Genomic DNA, 27,688 nt, shown 5'->3' with positions numbered 1-27,688 from the left:
CCCGAAATTGCTCTTTAGGAGGGCAGGGCAGAATTTTTCCTTCCCTTGTTTCTTGGCCTAGAATTGTGCTCCGCTCTCAAAGAAGGCCGGACAGTGAAGCGTTGCATGCTTGGTTCATTGTTGTGCTCCCTTGGAGAGCAGTGTGCTCTTGGGGAGAGCAATGTGGCTTCCTCCTTCAATGTTGCGCCACACTTCTTCTTCTTTTGCCACACTATTTTCTTCCTTTGGCCACACTTCTTAAGCCACGCTTCCTTCTTTTCTTCTTTTCTTCACCTACAAATAATCAAAACAACCAATCAAAGTATCGCTAAATTCACAAGGTTTATAAATCAATTAAAAATCAATTAAATTTAGCTTAAACCTCATGATTTAGCATCAATTAAATGGTGGTTGTTTGATTCAAATAAAACATGCATTTCCACTCTAAATTACTTACTTATAGTGCAAGAAAGTGCAATAAAAACTAGTGAAAGAAGTGAAATTAGCTTGAAAAATAGGCATATGATGACTTGTCATCAACTTCTAATCCGCGCGGTTGCGTCAGGCACCCGAGCGCGTCACTGTGATTTCTTCCATTTTGCGCAGTCGCGTGAGCCATGCGACCGCGTGACTTCTCGCTTGTCATCTCCTCAATTCCTTGTATTCCTTCCACTTTTGCACGCTTCCTCTTCATTCCTTACGCCATTCCTGCCCTATGAAGCCTGAAACACTTAACACGCAGATCACGGCATCAAATGGTACGAAGGAAGATAAAAATATACAACTAAAAGGTCTTTAGGAAGCAAGTTATCTATCATATAATATTTTTAGGAAGGAATTATAAATACATGCAAATCATATGAATAAGTGGGTGAAGACTTGATAAAACCACACAATTAAATACAATATGAATCATAAAATAGCGGTTTATCAATTACGCATATGCGTGAGAAGGAAAATGACAGACAACACGTACACGTGACCGATGCGTATGCATTACAACCAGCACATGACCTCATTAAAGTGAAAACACTAGGGGCGATTTCTGAGCTTCCCAGGCCCAAATCCAACTCATTCCTAAGGCTATTTCATGCATAATTCAAGCTTGGACAAAGAGGGAGCAATTAGTTTTAGGTTAGCATTATATAGGTTAGTTTTCTAGAGAGAGAAGCTCACTCTTCTCTCTAGAATTAGGGTTCTTAGGTCAATTGCATCTTAGATCTAGGTTTTAATTCTTGCTTTCATCTTGTTTTCCTTTCAATTTCTTGTTCTAGTACTTTAATTCTCCTATTTTCTCTTGCTATTTCCCTTATTTTAGCCTCTTTTATGTTTATGAGCACTTTTGTTGGATTCAATTCATGTTTTATGTTCCTTATTTGTTGATTTGAGTTGTTAATTTTACTTTTATTGCATTGGGTAGTTGTAGATTTTATCTTTCCTTGCAATTTATTATGCTTTCCTTTTATGCCTTCCAAGAGTTTGACAAAATTCTTAGTTGGATGTTAGAGTAGATCTTTGAGCATTATTGACTTGGAAAGAGGAATTAGGCAATCTTGAGTCATGAATACCCAACTTAGATTGGTGATCTAGGGTTGTTAGTTAATATTGTTTCCATGGACTCTAGTCTTTTGCTAATTCAATTAGTAAGTTGATTAGGACTTTTGGATTGAGATTAACTAGTCTTATTTGACTTTCTCTAATGTGAAGATAACATTGTACCTTCTTCCATTGTTGGAGATGACGAAATAAGATAAGTTCTTGTTAAATATTGTTATGATTAGTGACTAGGATAGAAAGCCTATAACCTTACTCCTTGCCATGAATGTCTCTCTTTATTACTTGCTTTCTTTAGTTACTTGATTTACTTTTCTTGCCCCTCTATTTTCTTGCCCTTTTATCAAATCAAACTCCCCTTGTTTCTTCATAGCCAATAATTGACCATTCCATTGCAATTCCTTGTGAGACGACCTGAGGTTTGAATACTTTGGTTAATTTTTATTGGGGTTTGTACTTGTGACAAAACCAAATTAAAACTTTGATTTAGCATTGCTTGTCAGTTGGGAACTATACTTGCAACGAAGTTATTTCCTTTAGCTGAGAAGAAATTCTTAGCCGACGGTATTGCTCTTTCAAGTTTTTGGCGCATTGTCGGGGAATTGCGATGGTGTTATGTTATTGGCTATTGTATATATGTGAATATTGTGAATATGTTTGACTTTTTCTTCTTTGTTAGTTGTTGCTAGTTGTAGGACTTTACTTTCCTTGTTTGTTGTTAGCTTTTTGTTTTTGTTTTCTCTTTCACTATGAATTCTCATCCTTTTAGCTATGAGTGTGGTTACAACTATGTTGTAGGAAATGGAAGCTTTAATGAGGATTTGCATCAAGGATTTGGAGATCAAAGGTGGGAGGAGCCCCAAGCTTATGGACAACCTTCTTGGTAACAACCTCCTCCGGCTTCATATGGGTACAATCCAACTCTTGATGCATACCAATCTAATGTGTGTGATGACCCTCATTGTGGTTGTCAACCACAATCATCATATGCATATGATCTTTTCCCTCAACATTGTTATCAACCTCACTCACAAGCCTCATACCACCATTCACCTCCATATGATCCTAACCCATAACCACCATACCAACTACCATATGAACCATACTTAGAGCCACCACCATTCGAACACCAATACTCCCATAAACTACAAATCCCATATATACCACCTCAAGACTTCTACCAATATGAACCATCTTCCAACTACAATACCCTTTTCTCAAACAATTAACCCTCTCTTCCACCACTGCCCCTAATGGATGAAGGTCTCCATGCCCTCATACTAGAACAAAGAGAGCTTAGCTCTTATATCCAAAGGCAACAAGAGAAGATGGAAAAAGAGTTCAAGGAGCTAGTAGCTAAGATTGCTACCATGGTAGAAGCCGTTAGCAACATGGTCTTATTCCACCTACGCTTACGTGATCAAAGCACTCCCATTGTTGAATTTGGAGAAGCAACCAAAGAACATAGAGAGGGAGTGAATTTGAAGCTTTAAGGTGAAGAAGAGGAGTTGAGACAAGAAGTGCAACAATAGGAGGAGGTAGAGATTATTGAACAAGAGGAAGAAGACTTAGAAGATGTTGAGTGCAAGGAGGAATCTCAAGTTGAAGAGCATTCTTCCATGGAGTTTGATAGTGATTGAAGAGAGAATTTTTGCGTGGTCTAGAATTCAAAATAAATTTCCGTTGCAAGTATAGCTTCTAAACCAACAAAAGTCTTTTCTTACAAACGTTTTGGTTGTCACAATTAACAAACCCCTTTGAAATTGATAACTGAAGTATTTCAACCTCGGGTCGTCTTCTCAAGGAATTGCAGGGAGGTATGATTTATTATTAGTTGTGGAAAAAGGTATGTTTTGGGGTTTTAATGTATAAGATAAAAAGAAACAATAGTAAATGGCAAAAGAAATAAAATAATAACGATAAAAAACATTGATTAAGAGAGGTTAATTGGAAGTTCTATTATTGTTGGAAATTTATCAAGATTAATTAATAATTGAAGGTTGCTCTGCTTAGTTATCCCTTACTAGGTAGAGGAAAGTCAAGCAAGTTGGAAGCTATTTCTAGTCACAAGTCCTAATCCTCTCCCTTGGGAGGGACTAGTGTTAATGACTAGAGGGTGATCCAACAATAAACACAATTACAATTGAACTCTTGAGTATTCCAACTCAAGGTTCTCCTTTTAATCAACTCTCAATCAAACTACGTTTAAATATAAATCCAGATCTAACATGGAAAGGTTCATAAGCTAAATTGAAAAGATAAATATCAAATAAAGTAATAAAATAAAATTAGAAAATAAACTAAAGGAACATTGAACCTGATATGAAGAAATCATAGCCTAATCCTAATAGAAATCCTAAGAGAGAGGAGAGACCTCTCTCTCTAAAAACTACATTTAAATTATGAAAAGTGAATTTTGAATGTATGATAATGAATTAATGGATTCCCCCACTTTATAGCCTCTAATCTGTATTTTCTGGGCTGAAAACTGGGTCAGAAACAGCCCAGAAATCGCTGTTTACGAATTTAGCTACGCTGGTTTTTCGTCATTGCGACGCGTTCGCGTGGATCACGCGTTCGCATCGCCTAGCGGTATGACCACTATGGCAAATTATATGTCAAATCGAAGCTCCGGATGTTAGCTTTTCAACGCAACTGGAACTCTGTAGCTCAAGTTATGTCTGTTTGAGTGCAAAGAGGTCAGGCTGACAGCTTAGCAGTTTCTTCAACTTCTTGTATTCCTTCCACTTTTGCATGCTTCCTTTCCATCCTCTAAGCCATTCCTGCCCTATAATCCCTGAAATCACTTAACACACATATCAAGGCATCGAATGGTAATAAAGGATAATTAAATTTAATATTTCTAAAGCATAGAAAACATATTTTCACATATATCATATCATGAGGAAGGAATTGTAAAACCATGCAAATAGTATGAATAAGTGTGCAAAGGCTTGATAAAAACCACTCAATTGAGCACAAGATAAACCATAAAATAGTGGTTTATCAATCTCCCCACACTTAAATATTAGCATGTCCTCATGCTAAGCTCAAGTGAAGCTATAAAGGAATGAAGAGGAATGGTAAAATGTATGAAATGCGACCTATCTATATGAATGCAAAAATGTTTCTATCTACTTGGTTAAAAGTAAGCAAGTTCTTCAAGACAAATATGAATCAATTCCACTAATTCAAATTATTCAATGAAAGACAAGTAAACATGTAAGAAGATAGCTCATGAAAGCAGGAAACATAGAATCAAGCATTGAACCCTCACTGGTAGTGTATATCACTCTAGTCTCTCTGGTGTATAGGGTAATCACTCTACTCTTCCCTAGTCATACTTTCTAAACTTTGTTCTTCATCTAACCAATCAACAAGTATTTAATGTACCAATGCAAACATCATGAGGTCTTTTCAAGGTTGTAATGGGGCCAAGGTAAGGGTGAGGATATATGTATGGCTAAGTGAGCTATAAATTGAATCCTTGACTAACATAAGCTCTCACATAAACACACACACACTCTATATAACTTCTTAAATCACGCGTAGCTACCCATAATTTCCACTTTTGTATCACATACTCATATACCAAACTTTTGATATTTCTTTACTTTTATCACATGTGCATTGATCTTTCTATTAAAGCTTAACATTGGGGTAATTTTGTCCCCTTATTTATTGAATTTTTTTTTGAATCATAAAAATAAACATAACATTGTCAATGCACATGGATTTTTTTTATTTTTCTATTTTCTTTTTTCATGAGTAGGTTCCCAAATTTCCAATATTAGAAACATGATACATTCCCTTATTAACCCATGTTCCAACAGTTTTTCCACACTTAGTTGATACACAATCTTTATCTTAAGCTAACCAAAGATTCAATTGGGATATTTAATTTATTTTTCAGCTTAAGGCTAGTGATGTGGTTATAGAATAGAAGGGGATTAAAAAGTTCAAAGTGGCTAACATAGGTAATTTAAAGGGTAGGCTTATTTGGGATAAGTGAGCTAAAACAAATAGTGGCCTCAATCATATACAAGCATGTAAATACACTAAATAATGGACATATAGAATGAAACAAAGTAAAGATTTCCATCATAAAGAAGAAAACACACAAAAATAAAATATTTATGGTTAAACAATGTAACCATGTAAATAAGCTCAAAGTCTCACAGGTTATGTGTTCTAGATTTTAACTATGTTCCAAATACAACTTCCAAACAAGTTTAACACAAATTTTTCAATTTAAATTAGTGAAATACTATAAAAATTTCTTGAAAAAGGAAAATATTACTTCAACCAAGTAGTAACTAAATGCATAAAATCAAACAAACATGCAATCAAATATGCAAATGCAGCAATGAACAAACAAAGAAAATAGAATATTGGTGTTGAGAAGAGAATAACTAACCCGTGGAGATCGGTATCGACCTTCCCACACTTAAAAATTGCACCGTCCTCGGTACATGCTAAGATGTACAAGTGGACGGGGGTTGTTGTTCCTCAGCTGGTGCTCTTTTTGTTCCTTTCCTTGCCGGTGGTTTCGGAGTAGCTTTCTCTATACCCTTCTTGGTGGCCATCCTGAAAAGGGAAAAAGAAAGTAACAAGTAAAGCTAGGGGATCCAGCAAGGAAATGAGCGGGAAAGGTGGTAATTAATGCACAGTAAAAAAGAATGACGTTAACACATGGTCATGACTACATGTGAAAAGTCATCAATGGAAATATAGCAAGTGCATGTGATGACAGTTAAATGCAATATGTTTATTGGCATGCTAGCTGGTGCACGAAATTGTGATCATCAATGGCGCCATCAACATGGTACGCTCAATTGCAATCTCAACTCTTTATCACAACTTCGCACAACTAACCAGCAAGTGCACTGGGTCGTCCAAGTAATAAACCTTACGCGAGTAAGGGTCGATCCCACGGAGATTGTTGGTATGAAGCAAGCTATGGTCACCTTGTAAATCTCTGTCAGGTAGATTCAAATGGTTATGAATGATATATGAATAAAGCATAGAGATAGAGATACTTATGTAATTCATTGGTGAGAATTTCAGATAAGTGAATGGAGATGCTTTGTCCCTTCCGTCTCTCTGCTTTCCTACTGTCTTCATCCAATCCTTCTTACTCCTTTCCATGGCAAGCTGTATGTTGGGCATCACCGTTGTCAGTGGCTACAGTCCCGTCCTCTCAGTGAAAATGTTCAACGCACCCTGTCAGGGCACGGCTAATCATCTGTCGGTTCTCAATCAGGTTGGAATAGATTCCATTGATTCTTTTGCGTCTGTCACTAACGCCCAGCCTTCAGGAGTTTGAAGCTCGTCACAGTCATTCAATCATTGAATCCTACTCAGAATACCACAGACAAGGTTTAGACCTTCCAGATTCTCTTGAATGCCGCCATCAATTCTAGATTATACCACGAAGATTCCAATTAAGGGATCCAAGAGATAAACATTCAAGCCTTGTTTGCTTGTAGAACGGAGGTGGTTGTCAGGCACTCGTTCATAAGTGAGAATGATGATGAGCGTCACATAATCACCACATTCATCATGTTCTTGGGTACGAATGAATATCTTAGAATAAGAACAAGCTGAATTGAATAGAAGAACAATAGTAATTGCATTAATACTCGAGGTACAGCAGAGCTCCACACCTTAATCTATGGTGTGTAGAAACTCCACCGTTGAAAATACATAAGAACAAGGTCTAGGCATGGCCGAATGGCCAGCCTCCCAATGATCTAAGAACTAGGCGTCCGAAGATGATCCTAAGATCGAAAATGATCCAAAGATGAAAATACAATAGTAAAAGGTCCTATTTGTAGAGAACTAGTAGCCTAGGGTTTACAGAAATGAGTAAATGACATAAAAATCCACTTCCGGGCCCACTTGGTGTGTGCTTGGGCAGAGCATTGAAGCATTTTCGTGTAGAGACTTCTCTTGGAGTTAAACGCCAGCTTTTGTGCCAGTTTGGGCGTTTAACTCCCATTCTTGTGCCAGTTCCGGCGTTTAACGCCGGGCATTCTTGAGCTGATTTGGAACGCCGATTTGGGCCATCAAATCTCGGGCAAAGTATGGACTATTATATATTGCTGGAAAGCCCAGGATCTCTACTGTCCAACGCCGTCGAGAGCGCGTCAATTGGGCTTCTGTAGCTCCAGAAAATCCACTTCGAGTGCAGGGAGGTCAGAATCCAACAGCATCTGCAGTCCTTTTCAGTCTCTGAATCAAATTTTTGCTCAAGTCCCTCAATTTCAGCCAGAAAATACCTGAAATCATAGAAAAACACACAAACTCATAGTAAAGTCCAGAAAAGTGATTTTTAACTAAAAACTAATAAAAATATAATAAAAACTAACTAAAACATACTAAAAACATACTAAAAACAATGCCAAAAAGCGTATAAATTATCCGCTCATCACTAGCGAAGGCATGAGTAGCATAGATCAAGAATTCAATGTCCAAGTTATATTACCAAGTCTTCCAAACTAACAATATGCTTGTAATAACAGTTATATTTAATTAATAAAATATGAAAAGGGTTTTGTGAAAAGCAAGCATTTAGAGTAGTAGAATAAAAGAAATCTAAAAATAGTGCATAATGCCTTACGGGCTTTTTCACAACCACATAGCATGCATGGTAAATAAGGTATGGAAAGTATTAAATTGAACATGCAAGCAACCCTATAAAAGAAAATAATATATAATTGTTAAACAATTTCTTAACAATCCACAAGCAAAATAATGACCCAAATAAATTTCTAACACCAATTATAAGTAAAAGAAAGAAAAAGCAAAAGAAGGGAAAGAAAAGATTTAGATATGGGGAAGAAAAGATAAGATATTAGGCTACTCTGGAAAGTGGTGCGGCGTACGTGACGCGGACGCGTGGGGCACGCGTTCGCGCGGGTAGCACGTAAGTGAGGTGACGCGAGAGCGTCGGTCACGCGGACGCGTGACATGGTTTGTGCTAGTAGCGCGAGGGCAGCCTTGCGCTCGCACAACTCTCTGTTCAAAAATCATATTGCCACTTTTGAGGGTGACGCGGTCGCGTGCTTGACGCGATCGCGTGGATGGCTAAATTATGAAAACAGCGCAGACGCGTGGGGCACGCATACGCGTGGTAGGGCTTGTGCGTCTAGCACGAGTCCAGCCCCATTCTAGCCCAACTTTCAGCCTTACACCCTTTTTACGTCGATTTATAGGGCCACGAGATCATGTGGGTGACGCGGACGCGTGGGGAGGCTATTGCGGGCATGACGCGGATGCGTCTTCGACGCGGTTGCGTGGATCAATTTGTGCCAAAGGCACGCCTCCAGCCGCACTCTCGCGTGACTCTCTGTTCACTTTTCTTTTCTTTCCAATGCACTGGTGACGCAGACGCGTCAGCGACACTGCCGCATCGCATGCGTGCTTTTTTTTTATGCAGTATGCAGAATGCAATGCTTAATGTGAATGCTATGCATGATTACAGGATCAATAAAATAAAATAAAACTCAAAAACAAACAAATCTAAATAAAATTAAAATTGAAAAAGGAACGATCATACCATGGTGGGTTGTCTCCCACCTAGCACTTTTAGTTAAAGTCCTTAAGTTGGACATTTGAGGAGCTTCCTGTTATGGTGGCTTGTGCTTGAACTCATCCAGAAATCTCTACCAATGTTTGGAGTTCCAGTAGCCTCTGGGATCCCAAACTAGGCGCAGAAAGTCTTCAAGTAAGTTAAAGCAAGTGACAATGCCCCAAGAGTGTTGATTGCCACAATAAATTCTAGGGTCCCAAACCTTGCTTTTGCACCCGTCTTCTTGTTGATCCTTAGTGTCCAACCGGGTGGCAGGCAATCGGAATTCTCACTGAAGCGGCCAAACAACTTCCTAGACCCATTCAGTTGAGCTTTACACCAACCTTTGCATTTAAATTTTGAGCATACAACCATGTTGAACCTTGCAGGACAACACTTACCACTAACCATCTTCCTCTTACTCTTGATGCCACAGAGAACTCTAAGTTGACCATCCGTCTCTAGTAGCTCATATTCAAGTGGAATTAGAAAGCTAAGGGATATGAATTTTACCCATTTGAATGTTGTGAAGGATGATGGCAACCTAGGGGGAGGGGTTTCTAATGAACTTGCAAGCACTACTCCTTTGTGTTCTTCTTTGACAACTACCACCTCTTTGCAAGCTTCTTCAATTTCAACCTTTTCCTCTTGGTAGCTTTCTTCCACTTTAATCTTTTCTTCATTGCTTACTAAGAGCATGGGAGGTTGTGCTTTTTCTTCTTGAATCTCCATCTCTTGATAAACCTCTTCCAAGTCTTCAACCATGATATGCCTTGGAGGTTGTACACCCTCCTCAACATCAATTTCAAACATCTTGGAAGGAGGTTCTATAACTTGAGTTTCCCATGGAGGTTCTGCATCTCCTAAGTCTTCAACCACTTCTTCTTCTGCAACTATTATGGCTCCCTCCACTTGTTCTAGTGCAAAGTCATGCTCCTTATTGTCCATTGGAGTCTCTAGTGTCTCCTTCATGCTACATTCTTCATTAGATTCTCCACATGAAGCCATGGGGCTTCCTTGAGTGTCTGAACGTCTGGAAGGTAATTGTTTTATTGCTTGCTCCAATTGATGAAGGGTTGCATGAAATTGATCTACTGTTTCCTGGAAATAATCCCTTGACTCTTGTTCCTCCTTGATGATTACCTTTCCATGACAACTCCCTTCAATTACTCCTTCACCTTCAAGGATCTCTTCTACTTTCACCTCTAGTGCCTCCTCTAGCTCCTTATGAAGTATGGATTCGCAAAGATGATCCTCTCTCTCTTGTTCCATATCAATAGCATAATTGGGATCATCTTGCTCTTGGATTGGTGGATGTGGGTGTTCTTCCATGGATGGTGGTGATGGGTTGGATGGATCATTATGTGGTTGAGATGGAAGTGCATTGGAGCTTGAGGGTTGAATATTGAAGGTATTTGGTGGTCCAATTTGGGCGGCGAGAGCTTGTATAGTAGAGTTTAGATCGGCAAATGCTTTCTCCATAGAGGTTTGGGGTGGATAGGAGGGTTCATTTGTTGGGAGAAAGGGTTCATGGTAGGAAGGTGGTTCATCTTGATAATGATAAGGAGATGGTGTATATTGAGGTGGTGGTTCTGTGTATGGTTCATTTGGCTCATAAGGTGGTTGGTATGGTGGATACGGGTTAGGGTCATATGGAGGTGAATGGTGCAAAGAGGCTTGTGAGTATGGTGGTTCAAAATTATATTGAGGAGGAGGGGGTTCATGGGCATATGGTGGGTCTTGTTGGTAACTACAAGGGGGTCCACCATATCTATCATCTTGGTATGCATTGTAGAATGGTCTTTGTCCATGATATCTTGGAGGGTGTTGTCGCCTAAAGGGTTGATCAGATCCTCTTGGCTCTGTCCATCTTTGATTGCTTTGACCTTGATGCATATTTGGTGGACGAAATTGTGATCCATATTCTTTGTATTTGTATGAAATCATTATTATGGCACCGGTTGAATTCACAACTCCGTTCAACTAACCAGCAAGTGTACTGGGTCGTCCAAGTAATAAACCTTACGTGAGTAAGGGTCGATCCCACAGAGATTGTTGGTATGAAGCAAGCTATGGTCACCTTGTAAATCTCAGTTAGGCAGATTAAATTGGTTTATGGTTTCGAAAATTAATAATAAAATAGAAATAATAAAAGGGATAGAATACTTATGCAGGTTCATTGGTGGGAATTTCAGATAAGCGAATGGAGATACTGTATGGCTCAAGCACGCCTACTTTCCTACTGCTTCAACTCAATCCTTCTTACTCCTTTCCATGGCAAGCTGTATATAGGGGTTCACCGTTCGACGATGGCTACTTTGTATCCTCTCTGGAAAATGGTCCCCTGCGCTGTCACTCGCATGGCTAATCGTCTGGAGGCATCACACTGGCCGAAGGCTACATCCCATCCTCGCAGTGAAAACTACGCTCACGCGCTCTGTCACAGCACGGCTAATCACTGGTTGGTTCCCGCTCCTGCTGGAATAGAATCCCTTGATTCTTTTGCGTCTGTCACTAACGCCCAGCACTTACGAGTCTGAAGCACGTCACAGTCATTCATTACCGGAATCCTACTCGGAATACCACAGACAAGGTTAGACTTTCCGGATTCCCAGGATCCTACTCGGAATACCACAGACAAGGTGAGACTTTCTGGATCCTCATGAATGCCGCCATCTATCTAGCTTATACCACAAAGATTCTGTTGGGGAATCTAAGAGATACACATTCAAGCTCGGTTGCATGTAGAACGGAGGTGGTTGTCAATCACGCGCGTTCATAGGTGAGAATGATGATGAGCGTCACATAATCATCACATTCATCATGTTCTTGGGTGCGAATGAATATCTTGGAATAAGAATAAGAGAGAATTGAATAAAAGAAAATAGAATTGCATTAATACTTGAGGTACAGTAGAGCTCCACACCCTTAATCTATGGTGTGCAGAAACTCCACCGTTGAAAATACATAAGTAAAAGGTTTAGGCATGGCCGAATGGCCAGCCCCCTGAGTGATCAAGAGACCGAATAATCAAAGGCTAAACAGTCAAGAGATTAAACTGTCAAAAGATGTCTAATAAATAGTTAAATGTTCTATTTATAATAAACTAGCTCCTAGGGTTTACATGAGTAAGTAATTGATGCATAAATCCACTTCCGGGGCCCACTTGGTGTATGCTTGGGCTGAGCTTGATCAATCCACGAGCTGAGGCTTCTCTTGGAGTTGAACTCCGAGTTATGACGTGTTTTGGGCGTTCAACTCCGGATCATGACGTTTTTCTGGCGTTTAACTCTAGACAGCAGCATGTACTTGGCGTTCAACGCCAAGTTACGTCGTCAATTTCCGAATAAAGTATGGACTATTATATACTGATGGAAAGCTCTGGATGTCTAATTTCCAACCCCGTTGAGAACGCGCCAATTGGAGTTCTGCAGCTCCAGAAAATCCATTTCGAGTGCAGGGAGGTCAGAATCCAACAGCATCAGCAGTCCTTTTGTCAGCCTTTTTCAGAGTTTTGCTCAAGTCCCTCAATTTCAGCCAGAAATTACCTGAAATCATAGAAAAACACACAAACTCATAGTAAAGTCCAGAAATGTGAATTTAACATAAAAACTAATGAAAACATCCCTAAAAGTAGCTCAAACTTACTAAAAACTACCTAAAAATAATGCCAAAAAGTGTATAAATTATCCGCTCATCAATATTCCTGTTATAGCTTTCTCTTCCTGCAACATAGTTGTAACCAGACTCATAGCCAAAGGGGTGAGAGTTCATAGTAGTAGGAGAAAATAAAAACAAAAACTAACAAAAAGAAAATATTTTGAAAAAGATTTGATTTTTTTTGAAAAATGATAAGATAATATTTTGAAAAAGATATGATTTTTATTTTTTTGAAAAAGATTTGAAATTTGAAATTTGATTTTGAAATAAAATAAGATAAGATAAAAAATTTAAAATCTGAAATTTTTTTTTTGAAAAATATTTACAATAACCAATAATAAGGCACACGTTTGCAATTCCCCGGCAACGGCGCCATTTTGAAGAGAGAACTTTTGCGTGATCTAGAATTTAGAATAAATTTCTGTTGCAAGTATAGCTTCTAAACCAACAAAAGTCCTTTCTTACAAACGTTTTGGTTGTTACAATTAACAAACCCGTTTGAAATTGATAACCGAAGTATTTAAATCTCGAGTCGTCTTCTCATGGAATTGCAGGGAGGTATGATTTATTATTGGTTATGGAAAAAGGTATGTTTTGGGGTTTAATGTATAAGTTAAAAAGCAACAATAGTAAATGGCAAAAGAAATAAAATAATAACGATAAAAACATTGATTAGGAGAGGTTAATTAGAAGTTCTATTATTGTTGGAAATTTATCAAGATTAATTAATAATTGAAGGTTGCTCTGCTTAGTTATCCCTTACTAGGTAGAGGAAAGTCAAGCAAGTTGGAAGCTATTTCTAGTTACAAGTCCTAATCCTCTCCCTTGGGAGGGACTAGTGTCAATGACTAGAGGGTGATCCAACAATAAACCCAATTACAATTGAACTCTTGAGTATTCCAACTCAAGATTCTCCCTTTAATCAACTCCCAATCAAACTACGTTTAAACATAAATCCAGATCTAACATGGAAAGGTTTATAAGATAAATTGAAAAGATAAATATCAATTAAAGTAATAAAATAAAAATAGAAAATAAACTAAAGGAACATTGAACCTGATATGAAGAAATCATAGCCTAATCCTAATAGAAATCCTAAGAGAGAGGAGAGACCTTTCTCTCTAAAACCTACATTTAAATTATGAAAAGTAAATTTTGAATGTATGATAATGAATTAATGGATTCCCCCACTTTATAGCCTTTAATCTGTGTTTTCTGGGCCGAAAACTGGGTCAGAAACAGCCCAGAAATTGCTGTTTACGAATTTAGCTACGCTGGTTTTTTGTCACTGCGACGTGTCCGCGTGGATCACGCGTTCCCGTCGCCTAGCGGTATGGCCACTATGGCAAATTATATATCAAATCGAAGCCCCGGACGTTAGCTTTCAAACGCAACTGAAACCGCATCATTTGAGCCTTTGTAGCTCAAGTTATGTCCGTTTGAGTGCAAATAGGTCAGGCTGACAGCTTAGCAGTTTCTTCAACTTCTTGTATTCCTTCCACTTTTGCATGCTTCCTTTCCATTCTCTAAGCCATTCCTGCCCTATAATCCCTGAAATCACTTAACACACATATCAAGGAATTGAATGGTAATAAAGGATAATTAAATTTAATATTTCTAAAGCATAGAAAACATGTTTTCACATATATCATATCATGGGGAAGGAATTGTAAAATCATGCAAATAGTATGAATAAGTGTGCAAAGGCTTGATAAAAATCACTCAATTTAGCACAAGATAAACCATAAAATAGTGGTTTATTAGTGATGTTAAGGAGGAGAGTGCACAACCTCCAAGGCATATTGAGAGTTAAGAATTGGAAAAAAAGGGGCAAGCACCAAGTTCCCCTATCTATGATGATTTTGCATCAATATATGATCGTTTTGAGTTTGATGAATCCTTCCCCATTGAACTTGGAATTGATGATGAGGTGAATTTCACTAAACCTCCTATTTATGATTTGAGTGATGGGGAAGAGCTAGAGGACATTGGTGAAGAAGAACTTGAACTTGAGGAAGCTTGGCAAGAGGTGGAGCTTGAAGAACCTTGTCAAGTGGTGGGAGCCTATAGAAGAGGATGGATGGGAATGGAACGCACTTTATCAAGACCGTTGGGAACTTCTCTACCTAGGCCGCCATCTAATCCTTCATTCGAGTAGGTAAAACTCATAACTCTTAGCTTTATTATCCCACTCGAATTTGGTTTGCTTGAAACAGATGGCCAACTTAGGGCGCTTTGTAGAATTAAGCGTAAGAGAAGGATGTTAAGTGGTTGGCGTTGTAAATCTAGGCTCATTATGGTTGGAAGCTCAAATTTAGGGGCATGGATAGGTGTAGTGCTCAAGTGGATGGGTCTAGGAGGATAGTTTGGTGCCTTAGTGAGAATTTGACTTTCTTACCACCCGGAGGGAATCAACGTGATCAACTTAAAGACGGGTGTCAAAACAAAGTGTGGGTTCCCGGTTTACAAGAGGGGGATCAACTTTGGGATCTCATGGTTTATGAAGAACTCCATCAAAGCTTGGAACTATTAATTTTGAATGATGGAGCTTATTGGAGATTCAAGCATTGGTGGATGTTCAAGGATGGACTCAAGCACAAGCCACCCTGATGAGAGCTCCCCATAAGTTCAACTTAAGGACAATAAACAAAAGTGCCAGGTGGGAGACACCACACCAGGTAACATCTTTCCCTTTTCTTTTTTGTAAATATGGGTAAAATTAGTTTAATTTCATGTTTAGTTTAGTTTATTTGGTTTATTTAGTAGTCTAGTATGTAAAATAAGGTTTCATGGTGTTTTGGTAGCTATTTGGAGGATTGGAATGCTTTGTTCGGTGCAAGAACTTGAAAAATTTTGAAAAACAGAGCACCATGCCATGCGTACGTGTCACCCACGCGTACACGTGACACTAGGAATTTCAGGCAGCCACGCGTACGCGTGGCCTCCAAACTTTCCACCTCCCATATAAATTCCAAAGAGTTACGTGAGTTTTGGACTGGAATTGTGCCTTCAGCAAAACCCACCCATGCATACGCGTCGCTCGTATTTCACCTCACCACGCTTATGCGTCACACCACGCGTACGTGTGGGGTGCCCTGTTTCATCCACCTCCATTTCTTCTCTTCTTTCCATTTCTTTCCTTCTTCTTTCTTCTCTTCTTTTCTTTCCCTTCTCCAACCATCATGCAACTCTACCAATCACCATATATCACCATCTCTTTTAGTTAGCTAGTTAATTATTTATTTAGTTTAATTCTTGTTTAATTTTTGTTTTCATGATAAGTGCTGGATTATTAATTTTGTTTATTGATGCTTATTATTAACTGAATGCTAATTTAGCATAATTTTTTTGACACTCATTGTTGGATTCTTTGTTGAGATTACAATTTATCACTTGGTTTTGTGTTCTTAATGCTTAATGTTTGTGAATACCAAGTACATGTGACATTGCCTTCAAGTTCTCTACATCTTTTGAATTGCATGTTTTGGCCACCATGCATTCATTATCCATTGTTAGGCAATAGTGTATTACCAATGCATCTTTTTAGGTGATACTTGTTATGATTGACCTTTATTTACATTACCCGTTTCATGCATTGAGATTTTAGGATTGTGAAATTGGATCGAAAGCTTACCTAGGGACATATTTTTGAGCTTTCTAAGCTTTGTGGACCATGTCTACTATGTGATTGATTTTCACTTCTATCTTCCTTTTCCTATGTTCCATAGCACACATGTGTTCCACATCTATGTCACTTAGGTGTTGCAAATAAACCTCAAAATGTGTCATTGGTTGATGTGTGAGCTCTATATTTCATTCGGTTCACAAAGTTTACTTACACATCAATCAATGTCCATTCATTATCCAATTTCACAATTGCTTGAGTGCTTTCATGCTTCTTCACTACTTGTTTGGTTGACTTAACCTTCAAGTCTTTTAGAGTATTTCAAGCACACTAGAATGAGTGAAGTGTATGTTTCTTTTGTGTAATTGTGGCATAGCTATTTATGTTAGTGTGTGTATTCTAAACCGCGCGTAAACATAGAACTTACAAACTTGTTTCATTAATGTCACACTAATTCACTCACTCAATTCTAGTGATTTACCTAATTCTAACAATTTATGCTTCCTTGCTTTCACATTTACTTTTCTTACTATCCTGTTTTCTATTGCTCAAGATGATTTGTCATAAGCAAAAATGGAAGCAGGAGAAGAACATGCAGTAGCTAGTTGATCCACCAGCTGAAGGTGGCAACTCGGAAAGTTGTCGTACCCCCTTGCTCATCTTTGAATGCACCGAGGACGGTGCAGCGTTTTAAGTGTGGGGAGGTCATCTAACCAGTCGGCGCTTTTGGATGACAAATTTCTAATCCCAACACTTTTGCATTTCATTCTTAGGTCTTTTAGGAATTTTTTGTTGCATTTTCTTATTTTTGCATATATATATAATAAGCTTAATCAAAATAATGAAGTTTTCCAAGGATTTTATCTATAGGGCACCCCAATTGATTTGAAAAAAAAAACTCATTGAACTTGCTTGAATTATATATTGTGGAACATGATTTTTGAGCTAAGAACACAAGCATGTGAGTTTTGAGCCTAATTGTGTGGTTACATCATATAACCACTTATTTTCATTCTTGTGTGTATTATTCTCTTTTATGATTGTAATCTTTGTTTTGTTTGATTCTTTATTTCCATTATTTTTTGTATGAATGCACTTATATGATTGAGGCCATTATTTCAAATAGCTCACTTACCCAAATAGCCTACCTTTTAACTTCCATTGTTAGCCAACTTTGAGCCTTTGCAAAACCCATTTGTCCTTAATTTTAGCACATTACAAGTCTTAAGTGAAAAACAATAAATGTCCCTTGTTTGGATCTTTGATTGGCTTAGGTTAGTGAGAGTGTTTATCATTTGATTGTGGGAGAGTTGGGAAGATTGGTTGGGATCAAAGTGCATTCTTTGTATTTTTGTTAAAAATTTTGGGAATTGGGTACATACTCAAGTATGAATTATGTGTAAACCATATGCATTGGTATCCTTGTATATAATTCATCAAAAGAAAAAGAGAAAAACAAAAGAATATATATATATATATATATATATATATATATATAGAAAAAGAAAAAATATAAAAAAAGAAAGAAAAAGAAAAGCAATAAAAAGGGGACAAAATGCCCCTAAAGTGAAGCTCAATAATAATCAATGCATATGGGTTTTGATAAAAAAAAGAAAAGAGAATGCATGAGTGTGTGAAAAAGTGAAGAATGCGTAGTTAGGTTTGTTTAAATTGTATAGGTTGTCATAGGTTAGGTGGAAAGTTTAAGTTAATCAAAGATTCAAATTCTAGTGCACTTAACCATATACAATCCTACCTTGACCATAGCCCCATTACAACCTATGGAAAGGCCTCATGATATTTGTATGCATGCATGAAATAAATTGTTGATTGTTAGATAAAAAAACAAATCTTTAAAAGCATGATTAGGGGAGAATTGAGAGAATCAACCCTATACACTTGAGTGACTAGAGCGAATACACATCCGGTGAGGGTTCGATTGCTTAATTACATGTTTTCACCTATGATCATCTCTTTTCTTGCAAGTTTGAAAAATCTTCTAATAACTCAATCAATTGTAGATTTGATCTCATTGAGATACCTTTAGCCCTTATGCTTATATATGTATTCTTGGAAATTGATTAATTTTGACCAAGTAGTTGTATTCATTTAGATAGATTGTATGTAGGTAGGTTGCACATAGATAATTTGCATTGAATAAATGTTGATACCCTTTGTTTCTTTCTTGAGTTTAGCATGAGGACATCCTTGGTTTAAGTGCGGGGAGGTTTAATAAACCCCAATTTTGTGGTTTATCATGTACTTAATTTAGGGGATTTTATCAGCTTTTTTCACATTTATTCATTGAAATAGCATGATTTTGTAATTCTCCCTAAATTTGTGCTTAAGTGTCAAAACATGCTTTTTAGGCATTTAATTTGCTAATTTAATTCACTTTAATTCCGTTTGATACTTTGATGTGTTTTTTGAGTGATTTCAAGTTCATGAGGAAAGTATTGGATAGAAGAAGTGAAGAGAAAAGCATGCAAAGTGGAGAATTCTTGGAAAAACAAGGATTTGGAGTTCTTAGAGGGACGCGCACGCGTGAAGATAAGGTCCTCCAGGCAACGCGTACACGTGACATGATGCGTACGCATGAGAAGGAAAATGCTAGATGACGCGTACCCGTGACCCATGCGTGCGCATCATAACCAGCACGTGACCTCATTAAAGTGAAAAAGCTAGGGGCAATTTCTGAGCTTCCCAGGCCCAAATCCAACTCATTCCTGAGGCTATTTCATGCAGAATTCAAGCTTGGACAAAGAGGAAGCAATTAGTTTTAGGTTAGCATCATGTAGGTTAGTTTTCTAGAGAGAGAAGCTCCCTCTTCTCTCTAGAATTAGGGTTCTTAGGTCAATTGCATCTTAGATCTAGGTTTTAATTCTTGCTTTCGTCTTGTTTTCCTTTCAATTTCTTGTTCTAGTACTTTAATTCTTCTAGCTACTCTTGCTATTTTCTTTATTTTAGCCTCTTTTATGTTTATGAGCACTCTTGTTAGATTTGGTTTTCATTTAATGCAATTCATGTTTTAGGTTCCTTATTTGTTATTTTGAGCTGTTAATTTTACTTTTCTTGCATTAGGTAGTTGTAGATTTTATCTTTCCTTGTAATTTATTATGCTTTCCTTTATGCCTTCCAAGTGTTTGACAAAATGCTTGGTTGGATGTTAGAGTAGATCTTTGAGCATTCTTGGCTTGGAAAGATGAATTAGGCAATCTTGAGTCATGAATACCCAAATTAGATTGGTGATCTAGGGTTGTTAGTTAATATTGTTTCCATTGACTCTAATCTTTTGCTAATTGAATTAGTAAGTTGATTATGACTTTTGGATTAAGATTAACTAGTCTTATTTGACTTTGTCCCATACGAAGATAACATTGTACCTTTTTTCGTTGTTAGAGATGACGAAATAAGATAAGCTCTTGTTAATTATTGTTATGATTAGTGACTAGGGTCGAAAGCCTATAACCTCAATCCTTGCCATGAATGTCTCTCTTTATTACTTGCTTTCTTTAGTTACTTGATTTACTTTTCTTGCCCCTTTATTTTCTTGCCCTTTTATCAAATCAAACCCCCGCTTGTTCCTTCATAGCCAATAATTGATCACTTCATTGCAATTCCTTATGAGACGACTCGAGGTTTGAATACTTCGGTTAATTTTCATTGGAGTTTGTACTTGTGACAAAACCAAATTAAAACTTTGATTGAGCATTGCTTGTTAGTTTGGAACTATACTTGCAACGAACTTATTTCCTCTAACCGAGAAGAAATTCTTAGCCGACGGCAATGCTCTTTCACGTTCCAAGCATTAAGAGCAACATTGGTGGCCCAAAGTGGCTCACCAACGTTGCTAACAACGTTGCTACAAAAGGGGTGTAACGTTGGTGGCCAAATTTGGCTCACCAACGTTGTTCACCAACGCTCCAAGGCCAAACATGCAATGTTGGTGGCCCAAGGGTGGCTCACCAACGTTGCTAGCAACGTTACTAAGCAAAAAAGAGTTCCCAACATTGGTGGGAACGTTGGTGAACCAACGCTGCTCATCAACGTCTTCGACAAAATCTCAAGGAATGCATTGAAAAAATTGGCTGCGACGCGGAAGCGTGGGCGACGCGTACGCGTGAGCGTGGAAATTGACACTCCACGCATACACGTGGGCGACGCGCACACGTGGGAGGAGTGTTGGTGCGCCAATGTTTTGTCTTGAACTCTAGCGTTTGCATGCCAACGCTGGGTCACGCGTACGCATGACCAGACGAACGTTGGTGCCACCAATGTTAAGCCCAATGTTAGTGGCAACACTCCCAATAGCTTATTCATACAAAGTTTGTGCCACCATTAGTGCACAAACGTTGGTCACCAACGCCAAGGGCAATTTCATTTTCAATGGTACCCATGCAAGCTTGTGAACGTTAGTGAACTAACGCAAATGTCAACGTCACAAAGAGCCACTCTAAGCTTACTTCAACCAAGGCCAAAAGCCCACATCCAAGTACTTGAAGACCCATATTTTGAAGAGTATATATATGAAGAATTTTGAAGTTAGAAAGAAGGCTTTCGAAGGCTGGAAGATTAGAGACTCCAGAGCTCTCTTGAAGGACTAAAGACTCCAGAGAGCGTAGTATAGAATTTTTAGTTTAGATACACTTTTCTCTTCAGCAATTTCACAATTTAGTTTGTATTGAGCTTCATTTAATTTTATGCAATTTCAATTTCTTGCACTTCTTCTTTACAATTTTACAATTCAGTTCGTATTGAGTTCAATTTACTTTCATGCAATTTTAATTTCCTGCAAGTGTTCTTAGAGCTATGATTCACTAAATCCCACTTCATTAAGGGGAGGAGCTCTATTGTAATTCCCATGATTGAATGAAATTATTCTTCTTCTCAATTCGCTTGTTATGGCTAAGAGATATCTTCTATGTTCATCTTGATCTACTCACTCTGGAAGGGGGTTTAGATCCATGAATTTTCATGTGAGCCTCGGAAGGGGAATCATGGGAATTAAAATTGGAGCTTTATCTCTCATAATTCTCTTGATCAACATCATTTGGGAGGAATTGAGATATTGAGAAATTGTGTGGCTCATGGATAAGAGACATGCACTTAACCTCTTCTCATGATAATTAGATCAAGAAATTGGCAAATTGATTGTGATTAGAGAAATTGGGTTGCCAAGGAATTGGGACTCAATCAATTCCAATGCGCCATAGATTTACCTCATATGATTGAGAAAGGAGTTGAAACCCATTGACTCATGGTGGATTATGACATCTCTAATCCCTAATGAGTTTTTCTCTTTGTGTTCGTCACTTTGCTTACTTTGAGTTCCATTTAATAGCTTTGATTTATGGCTTTCTTTAATTCCCAGCACCCAAATTCCATTTACTTTTCATGCAATTTACTTTCCGTTGTCATTTACATTCTTTCTTGATATTAGATTTTAGCTCTTTTACTTTCTTGCTCTTTACTTTTAGTTATTTAGTTCCTTGCCATTTAAGTTTCCGCAATTTACATTCCGCACTTTGCTTTTAGCACTTTAAATTTCTAGCAATTTACTTTCTGTTGATTAAATTTCACCAAAACCTTTCAATATTAGCTTGATTAGACTAATCACCCCACTAAATTTGCTTGATCCATCAATTCTCGTAGGATCGACCTCACTCTTGTGAGTTTTACTACTTGATGCGACCTGGTATACTTGCCGGTAGTTAATGCGGATGCAAATTTTCCGTCATCAGCAAGTTCAGGTGAAGCTACTAATAAAGTTGACACTACGGGTGAAAAAAGAAAGGAAAAAGAACTATATGGCAACATATTCAAGAAGACATGCATTAGTACTCAAACAACAATCAACAATATATTTAAGAAGAATTTGAGAGAGGAATATGTTTAGAGATTAGTGCTTTTTTCTAAAACAATGGCATCCTTTTTAATGTTTCAAGGAGCGCGGAATACAGTAGAATATTTGAGAAAGCTATAAGATATGGACAAGGATTCAAGCCACTATTCTACCATGAATTAAGGGTGCCTCTTTTAAAGAAATACATGGAGCTCGTTCAACAATCACTAGAGGAACATAGAGCATATTGGAAGCAGGTTGGTTGCACAATAATGACTAATGGTTGGACAGATAAGAGAAGACGGACTATCCTAAATTTTTTGGTTAATAGTCCTAAAGGGACTATTTTTTTGAAATCTATTGATGCCTCTCATATTACTAAGACAGCTGATAAAATCTTTAAAATGATAGATGATGTGGTTGAAGAGGTTGGTGAAGAAAATGTCATCCAAGTTGTCCCCAACAATGCGGCTAACTACAAAGCTACAGGAGAAATGCTAATGAAAAAGAGAAAAAATTTGTTTTGGATGCCTTGTGTAGCACATTGCATTGATTTAATGTTAGAAGACATGGAAAAAAAAGCAACAATTCACAAGGACACACTTTCTAAAGGTAGAAAGATTACTACTTACATATATGCTAGAACTGCTCTTATTGCACTACTACACATCCACACTAAGGAAAAAGATTTGGTGAGGTCAGGTATGACCTGTTTTGTAACTTCTTACCTTACTTTGGGATGTCTCAATGACAACAAGGGTTCCTTAATAAGAATGTTTCTTTCTGATTAATAGACTTCTAGTAAATTTGCAAAGACAAAAGATGGAAAGATAATTGCAAGTGTGGTGTTAGATAAGGTGTTTTGGAAAGAAGTGGTAATTTGCTTGAGGGCTGCCTACCCTCTTCTTCATGTGCTTCGTATGGTGGATTCAGAAGAAAAGCCAGAAATGGGTTTTATTTATGAATAAATGAAAAGTGCAAAGGAGAAAATACGAGATGCATTTCAAGGAGTCAAGACATGGTAAAGTGTCTAATTATTTTTTTTAATTAATGCATAAAAGAGCTGTACATAATGTTGAATGATACGTGTAAAGTATAATTGTAAAATATAATAACGACAGATGTAGAAAAGTAAAAGCCAGAGAGACTTGAAAACTTTGAAGATTGAATGGTGTGTGACTGTGTGGCATATAGTAGCCTTGCTTGAACGGCTAGGAAACTATTCATGAATAGGTTAATAATAATAATAATGTATGGGAAAAAGAAAGGAGCAAAGTTAAAATGCAATACCACAAGGTAGGGGCACGCCATGCTTATATGTGTATGGTGGGGAAACACCATTAATTTGGAATTAGATTCAACTTCAATTCTGAAAAAATTGTTTATTTTGTAACTAATTTATTAATTTTTTTATGTTTTAGTTACATACCTATTTGGGATATTATTGACGCAAAATGGGGCAACCAACTTCATAGGCCATTGCATGCTGCAGGCTATTATTTGAATCCTCAAATTCATTATAGCTCTGGTTTTAAAATTGCTTATGAGCTTAAGAAGCAGTTTTATGCTTGTATGGAAAGGATGACAGAAAATCCAGATTTAATCATTAAGATGGATGTTCAGCTTGAAGATTTTAAGACTCAAAAAGATTTTTTTTGGTAGTAAAATAGCTCAAAATACAATTTATACTAAAACTCTAGCTCAATGGTGGGATTCTTATGGAGATCAGCATCCAGAGCTCCAACAATTTGCAATTCGTGTCTTGAATTTGACATGTAATTCATCTGGATGTGAACGTAATTGGAACGCTTTTTAGATGGTTAGTAATTAAATATAAGTTGCATTTTACTTTTATAAATTCGGTTGTTAATTCCTTAATTCTATCTTATTATTTGACTAATATTTTTTATTTACTTTTGAAAGGTTCAAACAAAAAGGAGAAACCGTTTGAAAGCTAAAACCATGAATGATGTTGTAAACTCAAGATTAGCAAAGAAAAAACAAACTAGAAGAAGTCTTGATTATGACTATAGTCTTGATGAGTTGGACTCTAATGAAGATTGAATTGTTGCTGACGAAGATGGAGAAGAAAAAGATTTAGATGCTCTAATTCCAGATCCTCATTTAAATGATGGAACAAGTGGTGTTCATGCCTCGGGTCGAGCTGCACGACCCGGGTTGATCAAAGTCAAGATGACCGACTTGTTCAAAGATCAGAATTACCCGATGATAAACCCCGATTTTGTGGTTTATCTTGTGCTTATTTTGGGGGATTTTATCACCTTTTCTCACATTTATTCAATGAAATAACATGATTTTGTAATTCTCCCTAGATTTGTGCTTAAATGTGAAAACATGCTTTTTAGGCCCTAAAATAGCTAAAATTAATTCACTTTAATTCCATTCGATACCTTGATATGTTTGTTGAATAATTTCAGGTTCAAAAGGCAAGTATTGGATGGAAGAAGTGAGGAGAAAAGCATGCAAAGTGGGAGAATTCATGAAGAAATGAAGGAAGCGTAAAGCTGTCAAGCCTGACCTCTTCGCACTCAAATGACTATAACTTGAGCTACAGAGGTCCAAATGAGGCGGTTCCAGTTGCGTTGGAAATCTAACATTTGGGGCTTCGAAATGATATAAAATTTGTCATATGTTACTTCGCGTTCAGGGGCGCGCACGCTCCATGTACGCGTGCACGCCGATGCTGCTCGTGGGCCACTAAAGTGAAATCGCCCCCAGCGATTTCTGAAGCACTTTGGGCCCAACCCAACTTATTTCCAATGCTATTTCATGCAGAATTCAAGCTTGGGAAAGGGGGGAGCAATTGTTTGGTAGTATAGCATCATGTAGGTTAGTTTCTAGAGAGAGAAGCTCTCTCTTCTCTCTAGAATTAGGTTAGGTTAATCTCCATCTTAGATCTAGGTCAATTTTCATGTTTTCATCTTGTTTCCTTCATAATTTCTTGTTCCTACTATTTTATTTCCTTAGTTTTCATGTTAATTTCTCCTTTATATCTCTTTTGTGATGTTGAACATATGTTGGATTTAATTTACATTTAATGAAATTTAATGTTTGATGTTCTTTTAATTGTTAATTTGAGTTGTTGATCTTGTCTCCTTACAATTTATAGTTGATAGATTTTACTATTTCTTGTCATTTATTATGCTTTCCATTTATGCCTTCCAGGTGTTTGACAAAATGCTTGGTTGGATTTTAGAGTAGATTTTGAGCATTCTTGGCTTGGGAAGGTAACTTAGGAACTCTTGAGTTGCTAATGTCCAAGTGATTGATGATTGGGAGCCATTAACCTTAGGTCTCACTAATTGAATTAGTGGAGAACTAGGACTTATGGACTTGGGTTGACATAGCTCATTTAACTTTCCTTTATTAGTTAGAGGATGACTTAATGGGGTTGATCCTTGCCAATTCTCATGTTGTGGTTAGTGGTTAGGATAGAGATCCTTGATCACCAACCCTTGCCAAGACCTTTTTGTTATTTGAATTTTCTTACCATTTATTTTCCATGTCTCTTATTCCAAAAACCCCAAAACATACTTCATAGCCAATAATTGAGCACTTCATTGCAATTCCTTGTGAGACGACCCGGAGTCTTAATACTTCGGTTAATTCTTATTTGGGGTTTGTTACTTGTGACAACCAATATTTTTGATTGGGATGATTGTTTGTTGGTGTAGGACTATACTTGCAACGAGATTTCAATGTGTATGAAATTCTATACCGACATGACAATTTTCTTAAATCACCCGACCTCTTTATAAAAGAGGTTGGCCAAACAGCTACAGAGGCCCATAGAGGGCCCAAACAGAGGAACACGACCGAAATCTAAAGCCAGCCCAAGCCTAGAAAAGATAAGGGCGGTTCCCTTAAAGATAAAGATGACTTCACTCAAAGATAAGATAAGATAACTATCTTATCTTCAAAAAAGGTCATTCCACGCTATTATAAATACACTGGAGTACACAGGTATAACTCATACTCTAATTCTACTAAAAACCTGCTTAATACCCTTGCTAACTTAAGCATCGGAGTCCCTTGCAGGTACCACCACCCTCTGGTGACGAAGGATCAGCACCACCACCAAGTCTAACAAGTCGGACACGGCAGCTCCGGCCACCATCATCAAGTCGGACTCAACAGCGCCGACCAGTATAGAAGATCTCGTCTGAGATCGACCTACAGTTTCAGGTGACCTTTCAAACATTGGCGCCGTTGCTGGGGACCTGGAAGTCATCCCATCATCATGGCGGACAACCTTGACAATGACCACGACTCTGATCTAGAGAACATGACGCCGCACAAGAACACAGATGCCACACCAAAGGATACTCCTCGAACAAACAAAGATAAGAGTCCACCAAACGCAGAAATTCTAGAGGCACGTCAGGCTCAACAAGAACGCCTCAAACAACTTGAAAAAAGGGCCGAGCATCAACGAGAAGCCGAGAAGGACCTCAGAAGAGAAACTAGGCGACGTAAAGAGTTGGAAGATAAGCTATTACAACTTGAAGCAGATCTAAAAACCAAGACTACTTGATCCAATCACGAAGATAACCCCCGCAAAGACCAAGACCCATTCACCAAAGAGATTATGAAAGCCAAAGTCCCAAAGGACTTCAAAGCTCCCGACATGACCTCGTACGACGGCATATCAGATCCAAGCCATCATCTTAGTAATTTCAGAAGCAAAATGTATCTCACCGATGCCTCAAATGCAATTCGATGCAAAGCCTTCCCAACTACCTTAACAAAAATAGCAATCAAGTGGTTTGACAGTTTGCCACCCAGATCCACCGCAAGTTTTGATGACCTAGCCAAGAAATTCCTCGCCAGATTCTCCATCCAGAAGGACAAAGCCAAGCACGCCCCAAGCTTGTTAGGGATCAAGCAAGGAGATTGGGAAAGTCTTCGCAACTTCATGGAAAGATTCAACAAAGCATGTTTGGACATATAAAGTCTGCCAACTGAAGCAGCCATTATGGGTCTCATTAATGGCCTATTAGAGGGACCTTTTAGTCATTCCATATCAAAGAAACATCCCACATCTCTGAATGAAGTACAAGAATGAGCTGAAAAGTACATCAACATGGAGGAAAACTCTTGACTAGGAGAGGCCTCAAAATCTGGATCTTTTTACTCCTCCCGAGATAAAGATAAAGAGTCCAAGAAAAAAGAAGATCAGCATGGAGAGAAGAATAAGAAATACCACAATTACACCCCTCTCCGGGTGTCTCTCGTGGAAGTATACCGAGAAGTATGCCACAATGAGAAGATCCCACCACCTCGCCCACTTAAAAGCAAAATGGGAGGAGGAAATCGGACGGAATACTGCGAATACCATCAAATCTATGTACATCCCACTAATGAGTGCTTCGACTTGAAGAATGTCATAGAGAAATTGGTAAGAGAAGGGAGACTAGATCGGTCCCTAGCCAGT

At 37.9% G+C, this 27,688-nt stretch overlaps 1 pseudogene; it reads left to right on the top strand.

The window, feature by feature from the left end:
* The window catches only part of LOC130975113 (uncharacterized), a 67,683-nt pseudogene extending 43,386 nt beyond the window's left edge, over positions 1 to 24,297 (top strand).
* The last annotated feature ends 3,391 nt before the right edge of the window (positions 24,298 to 27,688 follow it).

Source organism: Arachis stenosperma, chromosome 4 (genome assembly GCF_014773155.1).
Source record: "Arachis stenosperma cultivar V10309 chromosome 4, arast.V10309.gnm1.PFL2, whole genome shotgun sequence".
NCBI lineage: Eukaryota > Viridiplantae > Streptophyta > Magnoliopsida > Fabales > Fabaceae > Arachis > Arachis stenosperma.
The sequence above is the reverse complement of the archived record's forward strand: the minus strand, read 5'-3'. Positions and strand labels throughout refer to the sequence as shown.